This window comes from Saccopteryx bilineata, chromosome 9 (genome assembly GCF_036850765.1).
Source record: "Saccopteryx bilineata isolate mSacBil1 chromosome 9, mSacBil1_pri_phased_curated, whole genome shotgun sequence".
Classification (NCBI taxonomy): domain Eukaryota; kingdom Metazoa; phylum Chordata; class Mammalia; order Chiroptera; family Emballonuridae; genus Saccopteryx; species Saccopteryx bilineata.
Genome location: NC_089498.1, coordinates 23,103,848 through 23,128,829, shown reverse-complemented (window position 1 = coordinate 23,128,829; position 24,982 = coordinate 23,103,848). Strand labels below are relative to the sequence as shown.

The window sequence follows — 24,982 nt, the reverse complement described above, 5'->3', positions numbered from 1 at the left end:
AAACGATAACTTCTCTTATTATATTTTGTCTGTTCAACTGTTGGGTAGAGCATCTATGTACTCGGTATTTGTGGGAAAGTGCTTAAAAACAGCAGCCTAAAAGCTCTTTTCTTACTGTTTAGAAACTAAACAAAAACTATTAATATAAATCATTTCATTTTTAAGCATAAATGCAAGAATTCTAAACATCAGATCAGGAAACCAGTTTTTGCCTATTTTTGGTCCTATAAAACACAGTTAAGCTTAATTCTGCATTTTAATATATATTCAGTACTAAAACTCAATATGAAATTTCTTTCTTAAAATTTATTTTCCAGCAATTCATGTTTTTTCCTTACATAGTTAATCTAAAGTTAATCAAACAGAGTGAGTCATTTACTAAAAGGGGAAAAGTCAGAATGTCTTTTTAGGTTATGAATATCATTAAAATATTTTAAATAAACTTTAAAAACAAGATTAATAATACAAGCATTAATAATATGCTGACCTAAAATATGCTTTTTACTTTAAATCACTTCCTTATTTTCTCTCATGTAAAAACTAAATTGACCTTTAAAAGAAATAATAATATGGGGTTAAAAGAGAATGATTATTACTGTGAGATGTGCTCAGAAGTTGTAAAAAAAAAAAAAAGTTGGGAAACACTGATATGGGGATAGAATACAAGACATGGCCCACCCTTGAAGCATTAATTATTTTATTGCAGACACAAGATACAAGATATTTATAAATAAATAAGATTATATAACTTAGTACTATGTTACAGATTAAGTGTTGTAGGAAGTTAAAGGAGGGGAAATTAGTAGAAAAAAGATGGGGGAAAGAGACTTTAATTTTTACCTTAAAAGATTATTATAAAAAAATAAAAGATTGTTGTTGACCTGGCCAGGTAGCTCGGTAGATGGAGGATCGTCCTGGTGCACCAAGGTTGCAGTATAAATTTCCAGTCAGGGCACATACAAGAAGCAATCAATGAGTGCACAATTAATTGGAACAAATATGTAGACCAAGTAGATGTTTCTCTGTCTCTTTTCCTCTCTCACTCTCAAATCAGTGGAAATTAAAGAAAAATAATGTTGCTGTTATCTGGAGAGGGGAGTACCTGCCTTGCACAGAAAAATAACATGGGTGAAAAAAACAGAAAAGAAGAAGGGTAATGCAGAAAAGGGACAAAAGGTAATACAATTGAAATGCTATACAGGTAGTGTCTTAGTTCAGGCTGCTGTAACAAACTCCTATAGACTGGGTGACTTAAACAACAAAAACTTATTTCTCACCATTCTGGAGCTTGGGAAGTCCAAGATCAAGGTGCTGACAAATTTAGTTCCTGGTGAGAGCTCTCTTCATAGCTTGCAGCTGGCCACCTCATTACTGTGCTCACAACATAAACACAGAGAGAACGAACACTCTATGGTCTCTTCTTATGAAGGCACTAATCCATGGGGACCCCATCCTTGGGACCTCTTCTAAACCCAATTGTCTCCTAACAGCCCTATCTCCAAAACACCATCACATGGGGGTTAGAGCTTCAACATATGAATGTTTGGAGGACACAATTCAGTCCATAGGAGGAAGTGAAAGTCAGAGTATGGAGGCCCATGGAAGCAAGACTAAGGCATCAGAATCTGCTCTAACAGGAAATGGTCAAGAAGGAAGGAAATAAATACATTTGGTTCTTACGGAGTTAGGAATGATAGTGGAATTGTCAAGTGGAAATATCCAGGAGAGAGTTGGAAATCAATAGATGTCTGAAGTTCAAGTGAAAAAATCCATAGTAACACTCAACCCTGTGAATTTGCAAGTAAGTACTTTATTATTATTTATTATTTATAGTCATTATGATACTTAATTTAGAAGTAAAATCAATACCAAAAGTTGTTAAACACTGGCTCTGGGGATTCTTCCTGTCCATAGTTCACCTAACACTGACCCTCCTTGAGATCAATATGGCCTCTCTTTTTGAATAGCTAAAGTTCATCAGCTCTAGAATCTGAGTTCCTGGGTTAAAATCTCCACTGACTAGCTCTGTGACCTTGGGCAAGGGAAACGTCCATGGGTGGCACTGCGAATTCCCAAGTGATCATAAAGTGCTTAGGGCAGGTTCTTGCATTTAGCCACTCTCTGATCAATGTTAGCTGCTTCTGAAAAATGTCTGTTCTTTTCTGGAAGACAGAGTGCTAAATTCAGATCCTCTTTTCTGAGATTTCCTTCTTTTGTTGTTTCTTTATATATTCAAAATCCTTAATAGAGCAGGAGAGGAAAAGAAGGAGGGAGACCCAGGAAAAGAAAGGGAAAAAGAAAGAAGACCAAATTATTTCGTATCTGCCACTGAAAAGCCGTCAGATTGTATCTGCTTTCTGTCTTCAATAATTTGGGCAGGTTTCAGAGCAGAAAGAAGGCCAGCTGCAAAATGAATGAACATGTGGATCAACATGGCTGCATTTCAAAAACATAATCTGAAATTATAAAGGCAGGTTGCAGAACAGTTTTACATTGCCTTACCACTTACATAATGTTTAAAAACACATACAACAATTCTGGTTAATGTTTATTGATACAAATGCGGTAAAAACATAAAAACACAAATGAAGGAGATACATACTAACTTCCGGAGAGTGGTAATCTCTAGGGAGATAGAAGGGATAGCAAAGAGGAACAAAAGGGACATCAACTGTATCTAATGTCTTCATTCTTTTTATGAAGCTCTGAAGCAATGGCAAAATATTAGCACTTTTAAAATCTAGGCAGTGGATACGCGGGGTTATAGTCTCTTCAAATGTTTAAAACATTTCCTTAAAATATTAAACTGAAAAGGACAACTGTCTGCCTCATTCTTAAATTTGCTCACACTCCCATGTCCTTTAGAAATCCACTTGTTCAATTAAATCATATGATTTTCAGGAATGAGTGTGCTTCTCGGATTCAATTTGAAGAGTATAACGAAACTATTAAAACAAGGTTATGTTTTGTTCTATGTTTACATCACCAAAATAGAATTTAAATTCTGACGTTTGGGTTCAATTACAGATATTACCCTATTATTAGAATTTTATTTCATTTTATTTTGTTAATGATTGATAGTAATAGCACATTATATTTTGTGAGTGCTCTGTAATTAACAAATTGCTTGTATATACCTTAAGATTGCTTGTATGTACCTTAAGATCACCAACAAGTTTCATCTCAGGGGCAAACTTCAACTGATTGACAGTAGCTGCCCAGAGGGCTCTCGTAAAACAGATGTGAAACCACATCTGGGCTCTACAGGGAGGGCAATGATCAATAGAGAGGTGTGTCAAGGGCAGGGTGGTGCATGATGCCCTATGTGTCTGATTGATAATCTGTACACTTTCCGTTTCTTCTCTGCCTCTCTCACTGCTCCTTCTCCATCTCCCTTTGCCTACCCTTCTTATCTTGGTGTTTCCAAGAATTCCTCCCTCCCTGATCCCCCTTGATCTTGCCTCATGCTGTAACAACCCCTGACTGATTTTCTTCTCATCCACAACAACCCCACATGCTGACAAGCCCCTCCTCTTCTGTTTTTCAGTGAAGCCCTCCCAGCCCCATCTGGGCCGAGTGAGACACCTCCCCTTCTTCCCCATAGCACTCACATATAACATTTATCTCTAAGCATTTCAACTATTTGTTTACCCATCCATCTCTGCTGTGGGCTTTGAAAGGACAAGGCTGGATCTTATTGATCTCTGCTCTCCCAGCTTCTGGCACACAGTATGCAATCAATAAATGTTTGCTAAATGAAAGAATGATTTAATGAATGGTGTCCTTATTTTGCAGAAAAGGAAGCAGACTCAGAAGTTGCGATTTTTCTCAAGGTTACCCTTCCTCCAAAACCTTCCTGCTTTCCCTCCAGAACAAGATTGTCAAACATTTTCTGTAAAAGGGCCAGATAGTAAATATAATTATATTTTCAGCTTTGTAGGCCATAAAATCTCTGGCAGGACCACTCAGGTCTGATGTTGTAGCTGGAAAATAACCATAGACATGGCTATATTGTAATACAACTTGTTACAAAAACCAGGAATGAGCTGGATTTGGCTCATGGGCCATAACTTGTGGACCTTACTGTAGAAGATGATAAACAGATACTCCTACTTGTTATCTTCTTCATTGAACATCCTCTCTGTCTCATATCCCAGGATCCTGATTCCAATGTTTCTACAGTTCCTGTTGGGGTCAGATCGACAATTCTCTCCTAACTGCAAGCCGAAGAGTTGAGAATTGGCTTCTAAACTGAGACTAGAAAGGATCAGACGCATTAATTGACATGGCTCCTAAGAGACCTAGAGGAACTCAAGCCCATCTTAACCACATCTTCTTTGATGACCCATTTTGAACACTCTTAATCTTTTTTAAAAAGAGGTCTATTTCTTGAATGCAATAAACCAAAAAAAGTAGAACAAATAACTTCCTTTCATTCCCCGACTCCCTGTTACCAAATGACTAATCTGTTTCTCTTTCCCAGAGATAATTTCAACCTTATTCAACTCTTCTCATATTTCCTACCCTATTGTTCTCTCCCTCCTTGTCAGGAGATGATGTTACCTCCTCCTTCACAAAGGAAATAAACGCCATCAGAAGAGCACTCCTTCAGAATTCTGCCACTCATCACTCACTTATCTGCATCCATACCCACCCTCTTATCCTTCCTGTCATAATGGAATAGGCATCTAAGACTAATACCTCCACCTTCTCCAGGAACCTGATTTCATCAGTTGTCTCTCTCTTATAGCTCTCTCTCTCTCTATCTCTCTGAACTTCATCCCAAAGGCACAAAGGAGCCTCTCCTTCTCTCCTCTCCTAGTAACTTTCTATCAACATTTAGATATGTATGCTTTACCATCTTGAAAATAAATCTCTCAAATCTGTGTCTTCCTATATCTTCCCCATCTCTTTCACAGCCAAAGTTCTTAGAAGAGCTGTGATTACGGATTATATTTCATCATTTCCCAGTAATTCTCCACATCCTTAAAATTTTTCCTTCTCCTCCATTACATCCTCGAAACTTTCTCATTGGACACCCCCAAATAACCTCCTTTGTTGTAACATCCAACCCAGAATTCTTTGCCCCATCTTTACTGAATTCCTGACACTACTCAACCCTCTGGTCTTCCTTCTTAAAACATTCTCTTCCCGTGACTTTGGTGACAATATGATCTCCTGTGGTATTTTTTCCTGAGGTTTCTTTGTAGGTTGCAATACTCTGCCTATTTGTTAAATATTGGTGTCTCAGAGTTTTCTGCTAAGCCCCGTGCTCTTTCCAGTCTACATGCTCTTCTAGGATCTTTCATCTAATCTTAAATATGTTGATAATTCCCAAATTTACTTTTCCAACACAAAGCTCACCACTGAGGTCAAGCTGGCTAGCCAATTGCCTAATAGAATTAGAAATCATCCCTCTTTTCCTTATTTACCACATCCAGTTCCATCTTTAAGAAACATTATCCTGACCCCACCATCCCAATCAACTGCCGCCTTTTCCTTTGCCCCATTTGCAGCTCTACCCAGTCCTCCTCCTCCTCTTCCTCTTCCCCTTTCACTTTCTGCTCCTCCTCCTCCTCCTTTTCTGCTTTGTTAGGAAATGGATTTTCATTGAAAACTTATGTGAAACCCTTTTATCCCATCCATCTGCATTTTGAGACCCAGGAGTTGCATTCCACCCACTTTCCTATCACCTGAGGGCTGGAACTTGGAAAGCGCTTGGCAAACATCCTGTAGCCATTGATATAATGTGCTTAGGCCCTGGCCACTTGGCTCAGTGGTAGAGCGTCGGCCCAGTGGCATGTGGAAGTCCTGGGTTTGATTCTTAGGGCACACAGGAGAAGCGCCCATCTGCTTTTCCACCCTTCCCTCTCTCCTTTCTCTCTATCTCTCTCTTCCCCTCCCGCAGCCAAGGCTCTACTGGAGCAAAGTTGACCCGGGCACTGAGGATGGCTTCATGGACTCTGCCTCAGATGCTGGAATAGCTCCGGCCATAATGGAGCAACGCCCAGATGGACAGAACATCACCTCCTGGAGGGCATGCTTGGTGGATCCTGGTCGGATGCATGCGGAGTCTGTCTCTCTGACTCCCTGCTTCTCACTTCAGAAAAAAAAAAAAGGACTGTGCTTATTTGTACTTTTAAGACTTTTTAATATCCAGGAAGGGGTACCCCCTCTTCCAGTTGAGGCAGTGGACATTCTCAGTGTAAAGCCAGGAGGCAGCGCCAGGGCCACTATCACAGCAGCCTTCTGGCCTATGCAGGTTCGCATTGGATTCAGACAGTCGGTAAAGAAACAATGGAGCCACAAACCGGTGGGCCATAGTCTTTAATTCTAGCTTGCACCCAGCAGGCAAGTAAAAACACACACTGGGCTCCAAAACCCAGTCACATTCAGTGCTCACAAAGCTACTGACTTATCCGAGTTTCCTAGAATCAAAGGTTTCTAGCTCCCCAGACTTATTCTCCTCTGTTCCCCATCTCCTTCCTTATCCCAGATACAAACTCTACACAAACTGGCATCTCACTCAGCACTCCGCCATCTTAGCTGCTTCTCCTGGCCTCCTCCACGTGGCCTCCTTCCGCTGCTGGCTCTACTCTCTCATGCTAATCATCCCAGGAACCAAGAGCCCAAACTCTGTTCTGCCCCCATTTTATATTGTAGCTTCACAACCTCTAATCCAATATACAAAATAGGGAAGTCTCCAATCCAGTCACTTCTGTGAGGCCTGATTGGATTGTACCACCCCACAGCAAAAAGGGTGGAAAGGCTTAATCCCAAAACTAAGCCCCAGGCTACAAGGATTCTACCTGCCTTTAGCCCACAGAGACAAACATTAATATCACCTGGGCAACGGCCTCCACGTGGGCGGCGTCATCTTTAACAAAGTGAGCATAATACATTTTATCTGCCCAACACTCAGGCATTAATTCAACTCCTTTACTCAACATGGAATCCTGGCATGATGACACCTGTGGGCTCTTCCTGGCTCACTTGTGATACTGAGATCATAGGTGAGAATCTCTGCTATTGGAAGGTGACTTTTCTCTAAGCTTCCTACTCCCAACTTTATCAGCTTCTACTTGAATCAGGAGCATTGGTGAGAATTCTCAAGGTTTTGCAACTCACTTTCTTCACATCTGGGGGGGGGGGGGGATAAATGGTGTAGGAGCTGCACTAAGTCACTCCAAAATCTTGTTTCTCTTCTGGTAGGACACTTTTCAGTATAGAGCAAAGAAATAACCTCTCCTCTAGTTTGGTTGTTACTGGTAATTATTTTTAACTGTTCTGTTTCATTGAGTGATGGGGGAGGATAATTCTAGAAGCAGAAAACATAATTTTTAGTTGTGAGTAGACTGCTAAGTTCACCCTACCACCTTTAGGGACAGGGTGGGGAAGGGTGGGGGTGGGAGAGATGAAATATAGTTCAGCTAGACCCTAACAGAAGACCCCATCTTCACTGTGAAACAAAACATCAGAGTTCGTGCTGCCTGACACCAATTCAGCCAAATACATAGAGATAGGGACTGAACCTTTTCCTTTTTTTAATTCATTGATTTTAGGGGGTGTAAGGCCAGGAGCCGCCATCGTGGCCATTCACATGCAGGTTCCCATTGGATTCGGGCAGACGATAAAGAAATGGCGGAGTCAGAGGATGGGGGGCCATCCTATTTATTGGTGTCTCACCAAGACAGGCAAACCACAAAAGGAGACAAGGGAAAAGCAGAAAACCAGCTCTTCCCATGAAGGGCCAGGGATCAGGGAAGCCCCTGCAATTGTGATAGCAGGAACTGTGTGTCCAAGCTCCTGGTCTGTCCCACTTTATAGTGTAGAAAACCAAAATCCCTCAATCCAATATACAAACAAGGAAGTCTCTGATACAAAGTCACTTATCCAAGGCATAATTGGATTCCTCATGAGAGTGCACCACCCAGATCATACAATCAGTCAAGGGTGTGGGGAAAAGCTTAGTCCCAAAACCAAACCTTAGGCTACAACGACCTGGCCTGCTTACAGCCTGTCCCCCACACCCAATATAAGTCTGTTGGGCAGATGAAATGTATTATGCTCACTTTGTTAAGGATAACACAAGGAGGCCCTCGCCCAGGTGATATTAATGTGTGTTGAGAATCGTTGTAGCCCGAGGCTTGGTTTTGGGATTAAGCCTTTCCCACCCTTTTTGCTGTGGGGCGGTACAATCCAATCATGCCTCAGAGAAGTGACTTTGTAGTAGAGACTTCCCTATTTTGTATATTGGATTAAAGGTTGTGAAGCTACACTATAAAATGGGGGTAGAACGGGAGCTTGCCCTCTTGGTTCCTGGGATGATGAGCAGAGAGCAGCAGAAGGAGGCCACGTGGAGTAGGCCAGGAGAAGCAGCCAAGATGGCAGAGTGCTGAGTGAGATGCCAGTTTGTGTAGAGTTTGTATCTGGGATAAGGAAGGAGATGGGGAACTGAGGAGAATAAGGCTGGTGAGCTAGAAACCTTTGATTCTAGGAAACTCGGATAAGTCAGTGGCTTTGTGAGCACTGAATGTGATTGGGTTTGGAGCCCAGAGTGTATGTTTTTACTTGCCCGCCGGGTGCAAGCTAGGATTAAAGACTATGGCCCATCAGCTTTTGGCTCCGTTGTTTCTTTGCCGACTGTCCAAATCCAATGCGAACCTGCATGGGCCAGGAGGCTGCTGTGATAGTGGCCCTGGCCGTGGCTTCTGGCTTTACAAAGTCACAAGCGAGCAAACATATATATCATATTTACAAACTTATTTGACCAACAGGGGGGATAGCAGGGTGGGGATGAGAATTTTCAACTCATAGTTGCTTCACTTTAGTTGTTCATTGCTTGCTTGTTGTATGTGCCTTGACCAGGCAAGCCCAAGGTTTTGAACCGGTGACCTCAGTGCTCCAGGTCAATGCTCTATCCACAACACCACCACAGGCCAGGCTGAATCTTTTAAGGGCACTTTATTCAGATGGCCAGTGATCTGAGGACACTGGGGTTATGTTCCCAAATTGTCTCAACCACTTATCCACAGCCACACTTTTTATAAGAGGAAGAAAAGGGTAGGTAAGGGTTTGGGGATTTCAAAGGAGAGTTAATCAGGTCACAGTGAAAGTTAATTGGATCATAGTCAGCAGGCGCTCAGTCCTTGGAGCACACAGGCTTCGCCTTCAGTCCCCTGGGGCACAAGGTGGATCATTGGCAGACTCCTGGGGCACAAAGGGTATTAGTTGCAGATCTCCATAAGTCCTGTAGGCCTGCTCAGGTATTCCCAGCTCCTGGAACAAAGCCTTTATTTGCATTAAGCATTAAGCTCACTGACCATAACCAAAGCCACCATTACTCAAGCTAAATTTTAACTCTTGAGTTCCCCCTGTCAGTGGCAGGGGCAGGCCCAACTTAGGGAACCTGGTATTTCTTGTGCAGAGCTTCCTGCGAAGAAAGGAACTTCTTCTCATTTACTCTTTCTGCTGCCCTTTGTTTTCTCAGCACAGAGTAGTGTCACCCTTAACACAGAAAGGGCTCCTGTTGCCCTTGACTTCAGGACAGCAAAGGCTAAAGCAGGGGTCCCCAAACTACGGCCCGCGGGCCACATGCGGCCCCCTGAGGCCATTTATCCGGCCCCCACCGCACTTCAGAAGGGGCACCTCTTTCATTGGTGGTCAGCGAGAGGAGCATAGTTCCCACTGAAATACTGGTCAGTTTGTTGATTTAAATTTACTTGTTCTTTATTTTAAATATTGTATTTGTTCCCGTTTTTTTTTTACTTTAAAATAAAATATGTGCAGTGTGCATAGGGATTTGTTCATAGTTTTTTTATAGTCTGGCCTTCCAGTGGTCTGAGGGACAGTGAACTGACCCCCTGTGTAAAAAGTTTGGGGACCAGCCTGACCTGTGGTGGCGCAGTGGATAAAGTGTCGACCTGGAAATGCTGAGGTTGCCGGTTTGAAACCCTGGGCTTGCCTGGTCAAGGCACATATGGGAGTTGATGCTTCCTGTTCCTCCCCCCTGACTCTCTCTCTCTCTGTCTCTCTCTCTCCCTCTCTCTCTCTCCTAAAATGAATAAATAAAATTAAAAAAAAAAAAGTTTGGGGACCCCTGGGCTAAAGGAAGCTCAGAACGCTGCTCCCCACTGAGCAGCCAGGCTCAGGAAGGAAGCGGAGCAGTGTGAATGAACGCAGACCAGCATGGGCGGGCTGAGCCACTGAGACCATAATAAAGACTCATCATCACAAAAGGAGACAGGCAGGAAATCCGGACTTGGGCAGGGATCTCAGGATGGCGCAGTGAAAAGATGGTGGTGAAGGGGGTGGAGACCTGCAAATCTGACGTCTCCCACCACCAGGCAGGGTCCACAGCCCCCACTGGGAGAAACACAGCATCCCCAAGGGGAAATGAAAGCAAGGTAACCGAACATTCAAGCTTGGAATTAATGAGCAAGCTTTGACACAGTGGGCTCTGGCCTCTGAAGGCAGAAGCCTTTTAAGCGCCGATGATTGTCTCCGCGCTTCTCATCTCCGGGCACATCTCTCTGATGCACTGCCACCTGCAGAGCGCCCTGGCATTTCCACGCACAAAATAATTGGCTGCAGGAGGTTTGTCAGACGCCTTTGTGTAAAGGAAATGGCAAAAACAAATTCTATTCTCTCAACTCAAATATTTTTTGATATTTTGAATCTAAGAGCACAAATTCTGTTATTTGCCTTCTCTATGGTATGGAATTGTTCTTTACTATAAAGCCGAAATGAATAAAGAGGAAACAGTTCTCCATATTTAGTAGTTAATAATCATTTGCTTCGAGGAGACTGTTGGATATGTTATGTTCATCTCTATATCATTCCTTTAAGGGGCACCAAATTCTCCAAACTTCGTTGAAGGAGAAACTGAGGCACCAACAACCCAGTGTAGAGGGGTAGCAGAGCTGTGAAAGCTCAGGAACAGTAGCTAAACGTTATTGATATCACTAATATTAGTTCATTAATGTGAATATAGCTAAACTCAGTGCTGACACTGAATTACTTATTTAGTCCTCACAACAGCCATATTATTGCTGTTATCCCCATTTTATTTGAACAGGTTCAATAACTTGCACAAAACCATACAAACTGTTACACGGTGAAGTTAGGACAAGACACAGGCCATCTGACTTCAGAGCCTCTCCAAACACAAGGTGCCCGTATTAGTTACCTGTTACTGCATAATGACCTACCCCCAAGACTTAGTAGCTTCAGGGTGGGATTTCTGGAATGGTGGACTTAAAACATCGTCTGTCGTCTTGCATTCTGTGTGAATCAGGAGTCTGAGCACAGCCGGGTGTCCTTGGCTCTGAGTCACAATGCTGCAGTCTAAGTGTCAGCTGGGGCTACAGTCATCTCAAGGCTTCACTGGGAAAGGACACGCTTCCAAGTTCACTCTTGTGGTATTGGCAGGATCTAGGTCCTTGCTGGCACTTAGCCAGACTCCACCTTCAGTTCCTAGACACACGGACCTCTCCATAGGGCACAACATGGCAGCTTGCTTCATCAGAGCAAATCAACAAGAACCAGAGAGAAAGAGTCCAGGCAAGACGGAGGTCCCAGTCTTTTGTAACCTACTTTTGGCAATAATCCATTCATCAGAAGGGAGAGTCACTAGATAGACCCAGCCCACACTCAATGGGATTACTCAGAGGTGTGGATACCAGGCAGCAGCCATGACTGGGAGCGGTTTCAGAAGCCACCTAGCACAGTGACCTTTTCAGGTAAATGCCCCCTCAACCTCACTCAGAGGGGCAGGCTAAATGCTATAATGTATCACATGACTGTGATCTCCTAGCCACACTGGACTGGAGGTAGACACCTGACCCAAGCCTGGCCAATTAGATTCTCTCATGCAGGAATTCTGAATTGCAATCCAGAGACCTTTGTTTTCTGCTAGAGGCTTGAAAAGAAACGATATTAATAAAATCATCGCCTGCTCAGAGAAAAGCCAAGTATGAGCAGGGAGAGGGAGAGGGAGAGGCTATGCTTCCTCCCTTGGATTTAGAAAGGTACTATAAAAACTGCCTGTTTCTGTCACTTGCAACCAGAGGTGATAGTCATAATATTTAACAACCAAAAAGGCCCAAATACCAACCAATCAGGAGGGAACTCACCGTAAACATCTGGTGCTACCCCACTGCTGGACACTGGGTCCTCACTAACTTGTCTGCCACCCTGAAGCACACTGCTCTCTCACCTTGACCATGCTGCTGCCCTCAGGGAGTTAGGCCTGACCCAAGAACCTCACTATCACTCAAGCGGGCGTCACAGTGGCAGCCCAGCACAGAAACCTCAGCATGATCACAGATTTCCTGTGTGGCCCACTGGGGAGTCGGTATTGCTGCCAGACAAGTCACCCATGGGTTTCTGTGATAATGTCAAGTGCATTCACTGTGGTCCCTGGAAGCACACACACAAGTGACCTACACAGGGACAGAAAGCCTCCATCTGATCTGCACGAGAAGGGGCTGGAAAGACTCACCACTGGGTGATGGGATTTGGAGGATTAGCCACTTCCTCTAACACAGGACGATGGAACTCCTTGGTGTGTCTCAGGGACTGCGAACACCTTCATCATATGCGCAGAGTGTTGTGGGTACACACGGGTATGTGGATAATTTCGAATACTCTACCAACATGACCAAGATAAAACAAAACTAAAAAGGCTGAGAATCCGTGTTTAGGACCAAGGTCACTTTTTCTTTATTTTTTGAAGTTAAGTCAACTGAGAGTCAATAAAATGAGTGAGTACTCACACAACCTAATTCTGCTCAGGAACAAGGAGTTAACACAGCATGTCTCTCTAGTCTGAGAAGAATTTCTACTCTCTCTCCTCCCCACAAATGTCCTTCTCCATTAGGAATAAATGTCAGTGAGTGCCAGCTGAAATCGATCATTGTGAGGACTTGATCATTGAAGAACTTCTGCCCGGAGCATTAAACCTAAATCTGGTTTCCTTTTGAGTTAAACCCTCACATGAGAGCTACACTGTCAGACGATTTTTTTCTACCTCAGATATTGTGGATAATCTCTGCTTCCTTGTTCAATGAAATATGGGGTAAGTTGTTACAACTTGCAACGGAGAGAGATTTATGCACCTGTCTCACAGTTGGGCATGGTGTGCACATTTCTTTTGTGAAATAAGGTTTATCTCCATGCTCTGAAGTAGAGTTCAATATTCATAATTATAAGTCATAACTCACAGCATAAATTTTCTTTGAATCAAGAATTTTGCCCTAGAAGAGATTTTGGATGAAGGTATATAGTATATATTATTTTTATAGTTAAACAAAGGATGAAAAATATGTATGTAATTGTATTCTTCTTTTTTCAAAGCTTTAGATGAATTAATTGTGAAATCCTGTCCTGGGTTACCAAGTGAACCTGCAGCAACCACATGGTTGTTTGTAGAGGTGGTCCCTTGGAGATTAAATTTATTATTGTCAGTAAAAATGCTTTTTTTTAAATTAATTTTAACGGGGTGACATAGATCAATCAAGATACATAGGTTCAGAGAAAACATCTCCAGGTTATTTTGACATTTGATTATGTTGCATACCCATCACCCAAAGTCAAATTGTCTTCCATCACCTTCTATCTGGTTTTCTTTGTGCCCCTCCCCTCCCCCATCCCCTCCCTGTCCTTCCTCCACCCCCCCCCACCCCCTCAGTAACCACCACACTCTTGTCCATGTCCCTGAATCTCATTTTTATGTCCCACGTATGTATGGAATCATACAGATCTTAGTTTTTTCTGATTTACTTATTTCACTCAGTATGTTATCAAGGTCCATCCATGTTGTTGTAAATGATCCGATGTCATCATTTCTTATGGCTGAGTAGTATTCCATAGTATATATGTACCACATCTTCTTTATCCACTTCTCTATTGAAGGGCTTTTTGGTTGTTTCCATGTCTTGGCCACTGTGAACAGTGCTGCAATAAACATGGGGCTGCATATGTCTAGTAAAAATGCTTATTAACCCTTATGAGTTCTCACTAGGTACTAGGCATCATACTAAACACTCTACACACATTAACCCATTTTATCCTACCAATAACTTTTATTATCCCCACTCTACAGAAGAGGAAATTGAGTCATAGAGTGGTTCAGAAATCTGACCAAAGGTACGCATTTAGTAAGTGGTAGAGCAGGGATTTGGATCCAGGTCTGTCTTATTCCAGTATTTAAATTACCATGACTATCCCTGAACTTGAAACTCTAAAAATACCGTACTGCTTTAAGCATTCAATAATATATACTGCTCACAAAATTTAGGGGATTTTTCAAAATGAATATGAAGCTATAAAATATCCCCTAATTTTTGTGAGCAGGACAGTTTGTATCCTTCCAAATGTCTGTATGGGTCAGCTGAGCAGATATCTTCTGGTCTCTGCTGGAGTGACACATCCCTGAGATCCATGTGGTTCTCATCCTCCAGCATGCTAGCCTGGCCTTTTACCTGTGACAGTGACAGGGCTCAAAAGCAACAAGAGATTGCAGAAGAGTGCAAGGCCCCTGAAGGCCCAGGCATGAAACTAACAAATGCCACATTATGTTGGCCAAAGCAAGACACAAGGCCATCCTGGAGTCAGGGAGGAGAAATCGTCATTGCAAAGGGTGTAGCTACAGAAAGTCATTAATTGCGGCCATCGATGTAATCAATCTCCCACAATGAGTACCTATGAAAACAGTATGTAAATCTCCTATTTTGACCCCAGTAATAATAGTGGTTGAACGCAGAGTATGTGTAGACTCTGTCACAGCTGCTCTGTTACAATTTCCCCTTCCATGAGCAGAAACGGAAGCTTAAAGAGATAAAGAAACTTGCCTACAGTCCAACACTTCTGTGCAAAGGATTCAGTCTTAGCTTTCACTGGCTCAGTCTGACCAACGGGGCTCTGAGTCAGGGACTCCGGTGGTTTCTTTCCTTAAAAAGCACAAAGGTTGATCTATACACACCTGGTCACAAGTGTGTATTCGAAGGGGTTAGCTCTTTAACTTTTCAACCTTTCAGGGGAGGGCCTTGTGACATTCATAGTGCCCCAGAGTCCATGACTCTGAACAAGCACCTTCTTGGTTTTTGCTCTAATCCCAAAGTGAGTGTGATGCCCTGGTGGTCTAGAATGATAAACAGGAAAAGCCTCTGCTATTGGCTTCCGTGTCCTGTAAGTATATTGGAGGAAGGAATGGGGCAAGGGGTCAGGCACCTCTCTAGGCCTCTACTTCCTCATCTGCAAAAGACAAATATTTAACCTGACCCTGTCTCTCTTATGTAATATTTTGGAGGACTCTGGAATCAGAGGGTGTGAGCACGTTTAACAAAGTAAAAGTGAACTCTGGGGGTATGAGAGAGAGCAGAGGGTGCGGGAAGCGAAACAGAACAGGAGACAAAAGGGAAGAGGGAAGAACGGGACCCTGGAGAAGAGAGAGGTGGAGTTCTCTATCCAGAACCTGCCTGGATAGGCAGTTTTAGGCTGCATAATCCTTCCCAGACCTCTGTGTGAAAAGCAGGCAGCCCCTCACTCACAAACAACACATTGGCCACACTGCCCCCTGCTGACCATAATCTGCAAGCACACAGACACTGAACGGTCAGTGAAAAACAATGAATTTGGGTTTCAGAGACCACCAGACCACACATGTATTAAGGAACCAATAAGGACTTTCTCCCTACCCAGCTCCAAGGCTGCGTATTAAGCCTAATTCAGAATCCCCTGCCCCCCATCACTCTTCCCTTCTCCTTTTCCCCAGGGACTCAGTCGGAATCTGTTCCTTTCCCTCAGGCAGGGGTACCATCCACCCTCTAAGCTACGTCTGGACCCCGTCAATGACCCCGTCTTCCCAGCTTCTCCATTCTTTGCAAAGATAAAACTCAAGAGTTATATTTTTCCAGTTTTATTACTAGTCACCATGGGGAAATGGTGGGGGGAAGAACAGAGAGAGAGAAGGAATATAGCAAACATTTCAACCACATTACAAGGTCACAGAGTTAGCAAGCAAGAAGGCTGCGATGTGAGCACAGGACTTCTGGCTCTAGCACCCACCTGCTTAACCATTAGGCAATAGTGGCCCTCACTATAAACTGTGAGTGATTGTTGTGGCCTCTCTGTCATTTGCTATCTATGGCAAGTTGGACACTAAAATTCTTTTTTCTTTTTTTTTTGTATTTTTCTGAAGCTGGAAACGGGGAGAGACAGTCAGACAGACTCCCGCATGCGCCCAACCGGGATACACCCGGCACGCCCACCAGGGGCGACGCTCTGCCCACCAGGGGGCGATGCTCTGCCCCTCCGGGGCATCGCCCCGCTGCGACCAGAGCCACTCCAGCGCCTGGGGCAGAGGCCAAGGAGCCATCCCCAGCGCCCAGGCCATCCTTGCTCCAACGGAGCCTCACTGCGGGAGGGGAAGAGAGAGACAGAGAGGAAGGAGAGGGGGAGGGGTGGAGAAGCAGATGGCGCTTCTCCTGTGTGCCCTGGCCGGGAATCGAACCCGGGACCTCTACACACCAGGCCGATGCTCTACCACTGAGCCAAATGGCCAGGGCTTGACACTAAAATTCTTGAAGCTCAGTTTACTCATCTGAAAAACAGAAAGAATGGAATCTACCTTAGATCATTCTGAAAACTATTAAATAAAATGATGAGTATAAAGCCATCACACAGAGGCTGGCAACACTAAACACTTACAATGATAACAACTCTTTTATTTTTATATTTTTCAATGGTACAGAATCCATTTGTTGTTAGAAGAAACCTAATTTTCTTAACTCTGCTCTGTCATTAACTCACTCTAGGCTGGAGGAGTTATCACTCATTTGGAACATAGCAGAAGCTCTTCTCCATACTTCATGCTTCTCTGTTGCTACCACTAATGGACTATTTCCCTTAGACAGCTAGAGTAGCCCTTTAAAAATCATATCAAATCATTTTGCTTCTGCAAGGCCAGGAGCCACCATCGTGGCCATTCACATGCAGGTTCCCATTAGATTTGGGCAGACAGTGAAGAAATGGCAGAGTTGGAGGATGGTGGATGTTGGGCAGATAAAATATATTATGCTCCCTTTGTTAAAGATGGCGCTGCCCACGTGGAAGCCCGTCACCCAGGTGATATTAATGTGTGTTGGGGGCAGGCTGTGGGCAGGCAGGATCCTTGTAGCCTAGGGCTTGGTTTTAGGACTAAGCCTTTCCAACTCTTTTTGATGTGGGGTGGTACAATCCCATCATGTCTCAGATAAGTGAATTTGTATTAGAGACTTCCCCTATTTTGAATATTGGATTGAAGGTTTTGAATCCACATTATAAAATGGGGGCAGACCAGGAGCTTGCTCTCTCTCGGTTCCTGAGATTAGCATTACAGAGGAGAGCAGAGACAGAGAGCAGAGAAAGGCCACGTGGAGGAGAGGAGAGGCAGCCAAGATGGTGGAGTGCTGCAGGAGAAGCCAGTTTGTGCACAGCTTGTGCAGAGAGGAGATGGGGAACAGAGGTGAATAAGGCTGGTGAGCTAGAAACCTTTGATTCTAGGAAACTTGGATAAGTCAGTAGCTTTGTGAGAATTGAATGAGTGGGTTTTGGAGCCCAATGTGTGTTTTTACTTGCCCGTTGGGTGCAAGCTAGGATTAAAGATGATGGCCCACCAGTTCTTGGCTCTGTTGTTTCATTACCATCTGTTTGACTCTAATGCAAACCTGCATGGGCCAGGCGGCTGTGATGGTGGCCGTGGCTACTGGCTTTACAGTGGGCCATTCTGTTTATTGGTGTCTCAGCAAGACAGGCAAGCCACAAAAGAAGACAAGGGAAAAGCAGAAAATCTGTTTTTCCCATGAAGAGCAAGGGATCAGGGAGGCCCCTGCAATGGTGATAGCAGGAACCAAGAGAGAGCAAGCTCCCGGTCTGCTCCACTTTATAGTATAGAAATCAAAACCTTTAATCCAATATACAAACAAGGAAGTCTCTGATACAAATTGACTTATCTGAGGCATAATGGGATTCCTCATGAGAGTGCACCACCCCACATCATGCAATCAGTCAAGGGTGTGGGGAAGAGCTTAGTCTTAAAACTAAGCCTTAGACTATAACAACCCTGCCTGCTTACAGCCTGTCCCCTACACCCAACACAAAATATAAGTGAGCAAACATATATATCGTATTTACAAACTTATTTGACCAACAGCTTCCCTGCCTGAAGCTTCCCAGTGGTTTCCTATTCCACAAAGAATGAAATCCAAATCACTTGCCAGGAGTTGCAAAGCCATACACAATAGGACCTCCATCCACTTCTTCCACCTTTGGTCTTGCCTCCCCCTTCTTCACCATGATCCAGTCACATTTGGCCTTTCTTCTGCTCTTGAATAGAACAACTCATTCCCATCTTGTGCTATTTGGCAGAAAAGCAGCCAGAAATCTCTTCAACGTTGAACTTGGCAAGGTTGACTCCTTCTTCTCATTCAGATCCCAATTTAAATATCCGTTAGAGAGTCTGTTTCCCTATTTCATGTCTGTCCATCCCCTCTCTCAGTCAGTCTCATCACCTTGCTTTATCTTCTTTCTAGTATTCACCACTGTCTAAAACTTTCTGTGCATATTTTCATTCGATTGGTTTTCTCTTTGTGTCATTCCATCAATATGTAAACTACATAAGAGCAAAGAGTGTAGTTAGGAGGGCTTTTCTGTTTTGTTTACTACTGTGGCCCTGCAGTAACGTGAGCTCAGTGCCTGGCATCTATTAGATTTTTAAGACTTAGATATTGAATTACTGAATAAATGAAGGAACTCAATTGGCCCAAGACTCGTTTATGAAATAACGTTATTTGGATTCTGTAATATCAAAAGTTCTCTCCAGGTCTAAAATTCTAATATCCTTGGGACATCTTGGGATACTACTGAACCAGTATAGAAAAGAGAGATGTCTGCCTGGGTTGTGGAATTCTAGAAGATGTTATTGATAATTGAGGTTTGCCCAGTCATGAAAACAAGGTTTTAATCATCTTCCACATAACTCAAAAAGGTACATTATGTCTAAATGTCCCCCAAAACTTCTCCCATTACTGTAGTAGTTCACAACCCTCTTTTAGGTTTAGATTTCTTAAATTCTATACCCACATAATCACACCCCCAAACAAGCATAAGGGCACTATGGTTGACACTGGCTGATGAGACTTTGTCCTCAAATCCAGAGATGTGTGTCAACTCTCAGAGTTCTCATCTTAAAAGTATTTTCTCCTGAGACTGTTCCACCTTATACCACCCATGAACAATGAAAATGCTTTCTAGATGGACCTGGACTTTCTTCAACATCTAACTAATTAATTTAACAAACAGGCAAGTACCTAATATGACTGCACCTAAATGTGCAGTCAAAGGAAGATCAAAAGAGATGCCAATACTGGCTCTTGTGGGATATCAATTAATCAAATACTGAAATTATATAAGTACCACTTGTCAACCATGATAAAGATGATGGCAGAATAGCTGGAGGAATCCCACTTGGTAGGTAGGAGAATGCAGACCGAGAGCGAAACAACACTTCCTGATGAAAAACAAAGGGTAGGAAATCTTAACCCACAATATAAATAAGAGTTCAGAACAGCCTCCCACAACCTTTTTGAAGCCACCCTCTTCTGAGTCTTTGCTTGTTCGTGGGTTTCTAATTAGCATGTTTCATTAGAACTTGAGAAACCACGGGGAGCTGAGCCTATCACTTCTACACAAGGAAAACCGGCTTCCTTAGGTTCCTGACGTCACCAGGTGCTGGCCTCCAATGCACACATCAATTTGTACTGATCTCTGGGGATAGAGCACAGCCAAGTATACAAAAAACAGAAGAACAGAGAGAGATAAGAGAGGCCTCAGGCAATGCACACAAAGGGCCTGGAACAGGCAGTTGTGCAAGGTAGCGACTGCATCAGCTTTAATAGCAGATGAGCTTTGTCTTATTTTTCTTTGCTCATCTGACCAGGTATTCCATAAATGTCAGACAGAGAATGAGAGGAAGTAAACACGTTATTATGAAAAAAGAAGGGAGACATCTGGTCCATGTCAGATGTCTGGACTGTAGAATATTGCAATGCCCAGGTGACCTTGAGGAAGCTTGCACTGGTATAATATCAGCCATTTACGTAGATATATTAAATTCTCTGGTTTGAGCGCGAGCGTGTGGATTGTAAACAGAGGTGCTCTTTGCACATGTGTGCTCACTTCCTGCTCTCTTGAGTAGGCTGTGTTCTCTTTGGCTGGATTTGCTCTAAGTTCTAACGGTCGGTAAACTCATTAGTCAACAGAGCCAAATATCAACAGTACAACAATTGAAATTTCTTTTGAGAGTCAAATTTTTTAAACTTAAACTATATAGGTAGGTACATTCCTTATCGAGGTAGCGCCCGCACGTGGTATTTTGTGGAAGAGCCACACTCAAAGGGCCAAAGAGCCGCATGTGGCTCGCGAGCCACAGTTAAGCCAACATACAAGGATAAGGAAGGTGTACAGTGTGTCCATAAAGTCATGGTGCACTTTTGACCGGTCACAGGAAAGCAACAAAAGATGATAGAAATGTGAAATCTGCACCAAATAAAAGGAAAACTCTCCCAGTTTCATACCTATTCAGTGCAGTTCAATGTGGGCTCATGCACAGATTTTTTAGGGCTCCTTAGGTAGCTATCCCGTATAGCCTCTATAGACTCGTCATTGACTGATGGCCTACCAGAACGGGGTTTCTCCACCAAACTGCCAGTTTCCTTCAACTGCTTATCCCACCAAGTAATGTTATTCCTATGTGGTGGCACTTCGTTATAAACGCGCCGATATTCATGTTGCACTCTGGTCACGGATTTGAATTTAGCGAGCCACAGAACACAATGAACTTTCCTCTGTACTGTCCACATCTTGACTGGTATGGCCGTGAGCTGCTCCGCTGTATACATGGTGTTACGTCATCATCTGCGCATGCGCACATGCTGCCATATCATTCTACAGAAACTGGGAGGGTTTTCCTTTTATTTGGTTCAGATTTCACATTTCTATTGTCTTTTGTTGCTTTCCTGTGACTGGTCAAAAGTGCACCATGACTTTACGGACACACTATTTTTTTGCAGGGAGGCTGGCTGTGTTTAGAAATGCCTCAGAACTTAAGAGAAGCATTTCTCCATATGGCAGGGCGCGTGGGGTTCAGAGAGGAATGTGCTTTTGGCCCTCAGCAAGGCTTAGTTGTCAGTGTTGGCTGGTCACCAACACTGAGCCTCACGCGCAGCCTCCCTGTGACATTCCACCACAGGCTGTGCCCCGAGGTGAGTCCTGTCATTTGGCCCTCTGTGAAAAAGTAAATATCATGCTGTAGAATTGATTTAAATTATTTAGCTCCCATACCTAGACATTATAAGGAGAAATTTTTATTAAAAATCTTTGAAGTCAGCCCTGTTCCGATAGCTTGGATAGTTAGAACATCCTCCCAAGGCGCATAGGTTGTCAGTTCGATCCCTGGTCGGGGCACATACAGGAACAGATCAATGTTTCTGTCTGTCCATCTAGCTCCCATTTTCTCTAAAATCAATAGATAAGATTTTAAAAATCAATATTAAAAAATCTTTGAAGTCAGAAAATTCTGGATTTAAATCACAATGTCATCTCTACATAACTATGTGACCTTGAGAAAGTTATAAATCTTGAAAACCCACTTATTTATCTAAAAATGGAGGTAAGAAAGTTGTCTACTTCTTACGAATGGGGTTATTACAAGGGTTGAAAGAGATAAAATATGAAAAATGCTCAAGACAGTTGCTGATTGCTTAGCAAGGGCTGTTTCCGTTGCACACAATTATACCTTGTTACATGCAACCCTAAAGCCAGAGAATCTTTTTCAGGGTAGGAAGGCGGAGAAAGTAAGCATCAAAGTGCACCTCCTGGTGGTTAACCCAAGAAGTTTCAGGAGGTTTTTTCTTACATACCAAGTCAATTCAGTAGGCAGAAATCAGCACTGTGGACAGCTCCACCACCAGCAAATGGTTGCAGAAGGTGCTGACCTTGAACTTGGACTATATAAATCAGTGTTTTGAAAACTGTGGGTCGCTCTCTTTGCCACATCTACTGTGAGGATGAGGACCATTCTCAGCAATCAGACCGTTGACATCCCAGAAAACCGTGGACAGCACTCTGAAAGGACGCACAGTTATTGTGAAGGGTGCCAGGGGCCCCCTGTGGAGAGACTTCAATCACATCAATGTAGAGCTTAGTCTCCTTGGAAAGAAAAAGAAGAGGCGCCAGGTTGACAAGTAACAGGGAACTAGAAAGGAACTGGCCCCTGTTCCCACCATCAGCAGTCACGTGCAGAAGAACGTGATCAAGGGCGTTACACTGGGCTTCCCTTAGAAGATGATGAGGTCTGTGCACGCTCACTTCCCCATCAACATTGTTATTCAGGAGAATGATTTGCTTGTCGATATCAGAAATTTCTTGGGGAAAAAAAAAATACATCCTCCGGGTTTGAATGAGGTCAGGCATTGCTTGTTCAGTATCTCAAGTCCAGAAAATGCGCTGATTCTTGAAGGAAATGACATTGAACTTGTATCAAATTCAGCTGCCTTGATTCAGCAAGCCACAACAGTTAAAAACAAGAACATCAGAAAATTGTTTCTGAAAAAGGAACAGTTTAGCAGGCTGATGAGTGAGGTCTAAGTCGTCCAGCCACAGAAACAGTAGGATGCCAAATGAGTCCTAAGACGTATCTGCAATATTTTAAAGATGCAATAGAAACCATGTGTTGACTTGGGAAAAAATAAAACTGTGGGTCAATGCAAAACATGAGGGTTGTGACCAGAATTTTAAAGAGAAAATAAAGAAAAAATGGAATAAAAATGGATAGAGTATTTGCTCACAGAGTAAGTGTTGTTTTATGAACCGCGTGTGTGTTTGAATATGTGTACTGAGATTTGATAAATGGATCAATACAGATATATATTAAAAATTGGAAAACCACTGATCCTTTAAATAAATTTCCTCTAGAGAAACCCTTTCTTAAACTATATCTGGCTTTACTGACTATTGATGTCTTCCTTTGATTAAAGTGAAACAGGCCATTTCTCCTGGTCTAGCCAAAATGAATAAAGCAACTCCAATGGTCCAGCCAGCTACCCTTCTGGGAAAGTTATGCTAGTTCTCCAAATAAAAAAACACAATGAGGAAAAGATTCAGTCAGACATCCGGGATTTTTTTTTTTTTTTTTTTTTTTTTTTTTTTTTTTTTTGTATTTTTCCAAAGTTAGAAGCGGGGAGGCAGTCAGACCGACTCCCACATGCACCCAACCAGGATCCACCCAGCATGCCCACTAGGGGGTGATGCTCTGCCCATCTGGGGCATTGCTTCATTTCAACCAGAGCCATTCTAGCGCCTGAGGCAGAGGCCATGGAGCTGTCCTCAGCGCCCGGGCCAACTTTGCTCCAATGGAGCCTTGGGCAGGAGGGGAAGAGAGAGACAGAGAGGAAGGAGAGGGGGAAGGGTGCAGAAGCAGATGGAAGCTTCTCCTGTGTGCCCTGGCCAGGAATCCAACCCGGACTTCCACACTTTGGGCTGACGCTCTACCGCTCAGCCAACCGGCCAGGGCTGGGGTTTGATGTTCTTTATTCCCCAAGGCTGATACTACTGCCTAAAGTTGGTTCATTTTTAAATATCAGTAGGAGTTCTTATGAACTGAGGAGGCCTCTACAAACTTATCTGCCTTAAAATGGCAATCTGGAAAAAAAAATGCTGACTTGGGTAACCATCAATCCAGGAGAGATACTAGGAAGTTTGTCTTGGTCTCAGACCACAGAAAAGTTTCCAAGAGCTAGGACGCAAAGACAAATAATCTACTAAATCCCACATCTGAGGGGGGGTTGTTAAGCTCACAGTTGAACATAGTGGCAAAATGAGAACCTTCCACTCCAAGTACAATGATCCTTACCATTAAATACACAACAAGTTCAATTAGTATAATCATGTAATAAGATAATATAAAATCATTGAGAAAAAGGCACTTTTTTCTAATAAATAGCTGGAGGGTAAATATTGCCATTATTTTCTGACTTTATCATTCATAGCAAAACCCATCTTCCCATCCCACAGTATTCCACTAATTAGCAACAGAGCTAAGTTTTTCTCCCCCAGATCGGAAAGGATAGTATTTTTGGATATGTGTTGCCTTTCACCACCCATCATCCACTTCCCTTTTCCGAAACCACTTCTGTTTCCTCTTCTCTTTAATCCAGGCCTTGCCTTGTGCCACTCAAGCTGTGTTCATCCAGCTGACCCACAGCAATCAGACACTTGGTCTCCAGATTTTAGTCATGATCAGAAACTCAAAGAGACCGAGCCTGTGGGGTCCTTTCCTGACCAGCATCAGGTCCTAACCACGCCAGTGTCCCCTCCATCCCTTCAGCCCAGATTGGCCTCGGCTCTGGCCAACCCCCTGCCTGGTTCTTCAGCCTCCCCCAAATTCTGTGAGGTCTCAATTCCTTCCAATATATTCCCCTTCACTTAAAATAATTTGAGTTAGTTTCTATTGCTTGCCACTAAGAGTGGTGTTTAAAATATTTAATAACTGACCCATCTGGATCAGAGGCGCTGAGCAGTCAGAACAGGTGTCACCTATAAACAACCAGTCTGATTATCCTGGTGTGTCCCAACTGCCGATCAACCCAGTTTGCAGCCCAAGAAGCACCACAAAAACCCAGAGCAAAACATCTCACATTTGTGACCCACAGAAATAATGTCACTTAAGAGGGATCCCAGAGATGGGAACCTCTGATAAGCTTGGAATAGGGAGCTAATGGATGTCAAGTCAATGAATGAATTAATGAACTAACAGCTTCCCAAACAAAGATGTAGGAGAATGATAAACCCGATCTGTTGCCTATGTATAATCTAGAGCTAAACATACACTTCCTTTCTCACAGAAGGATTCAGGGCTAATGCGTTCCACTAATGGCAATGCAAG

General features: G+C 43.2%; 1 pseudogene; it reads left to right on the top strand.

The window, feature by feature from the left end:
• The first annotated feature begins 22,106 nt into the window (after nt 1-22,106).
• Nucleotides 22,107-22,679, top strand: LOC136313107 (large ribosomal subunit protein uL6 pseudogene; annotated as a pseudogene).
• The last annotated feature ends 2,303 nt before the right edge of the window (nt 22,680-24,982 follow it).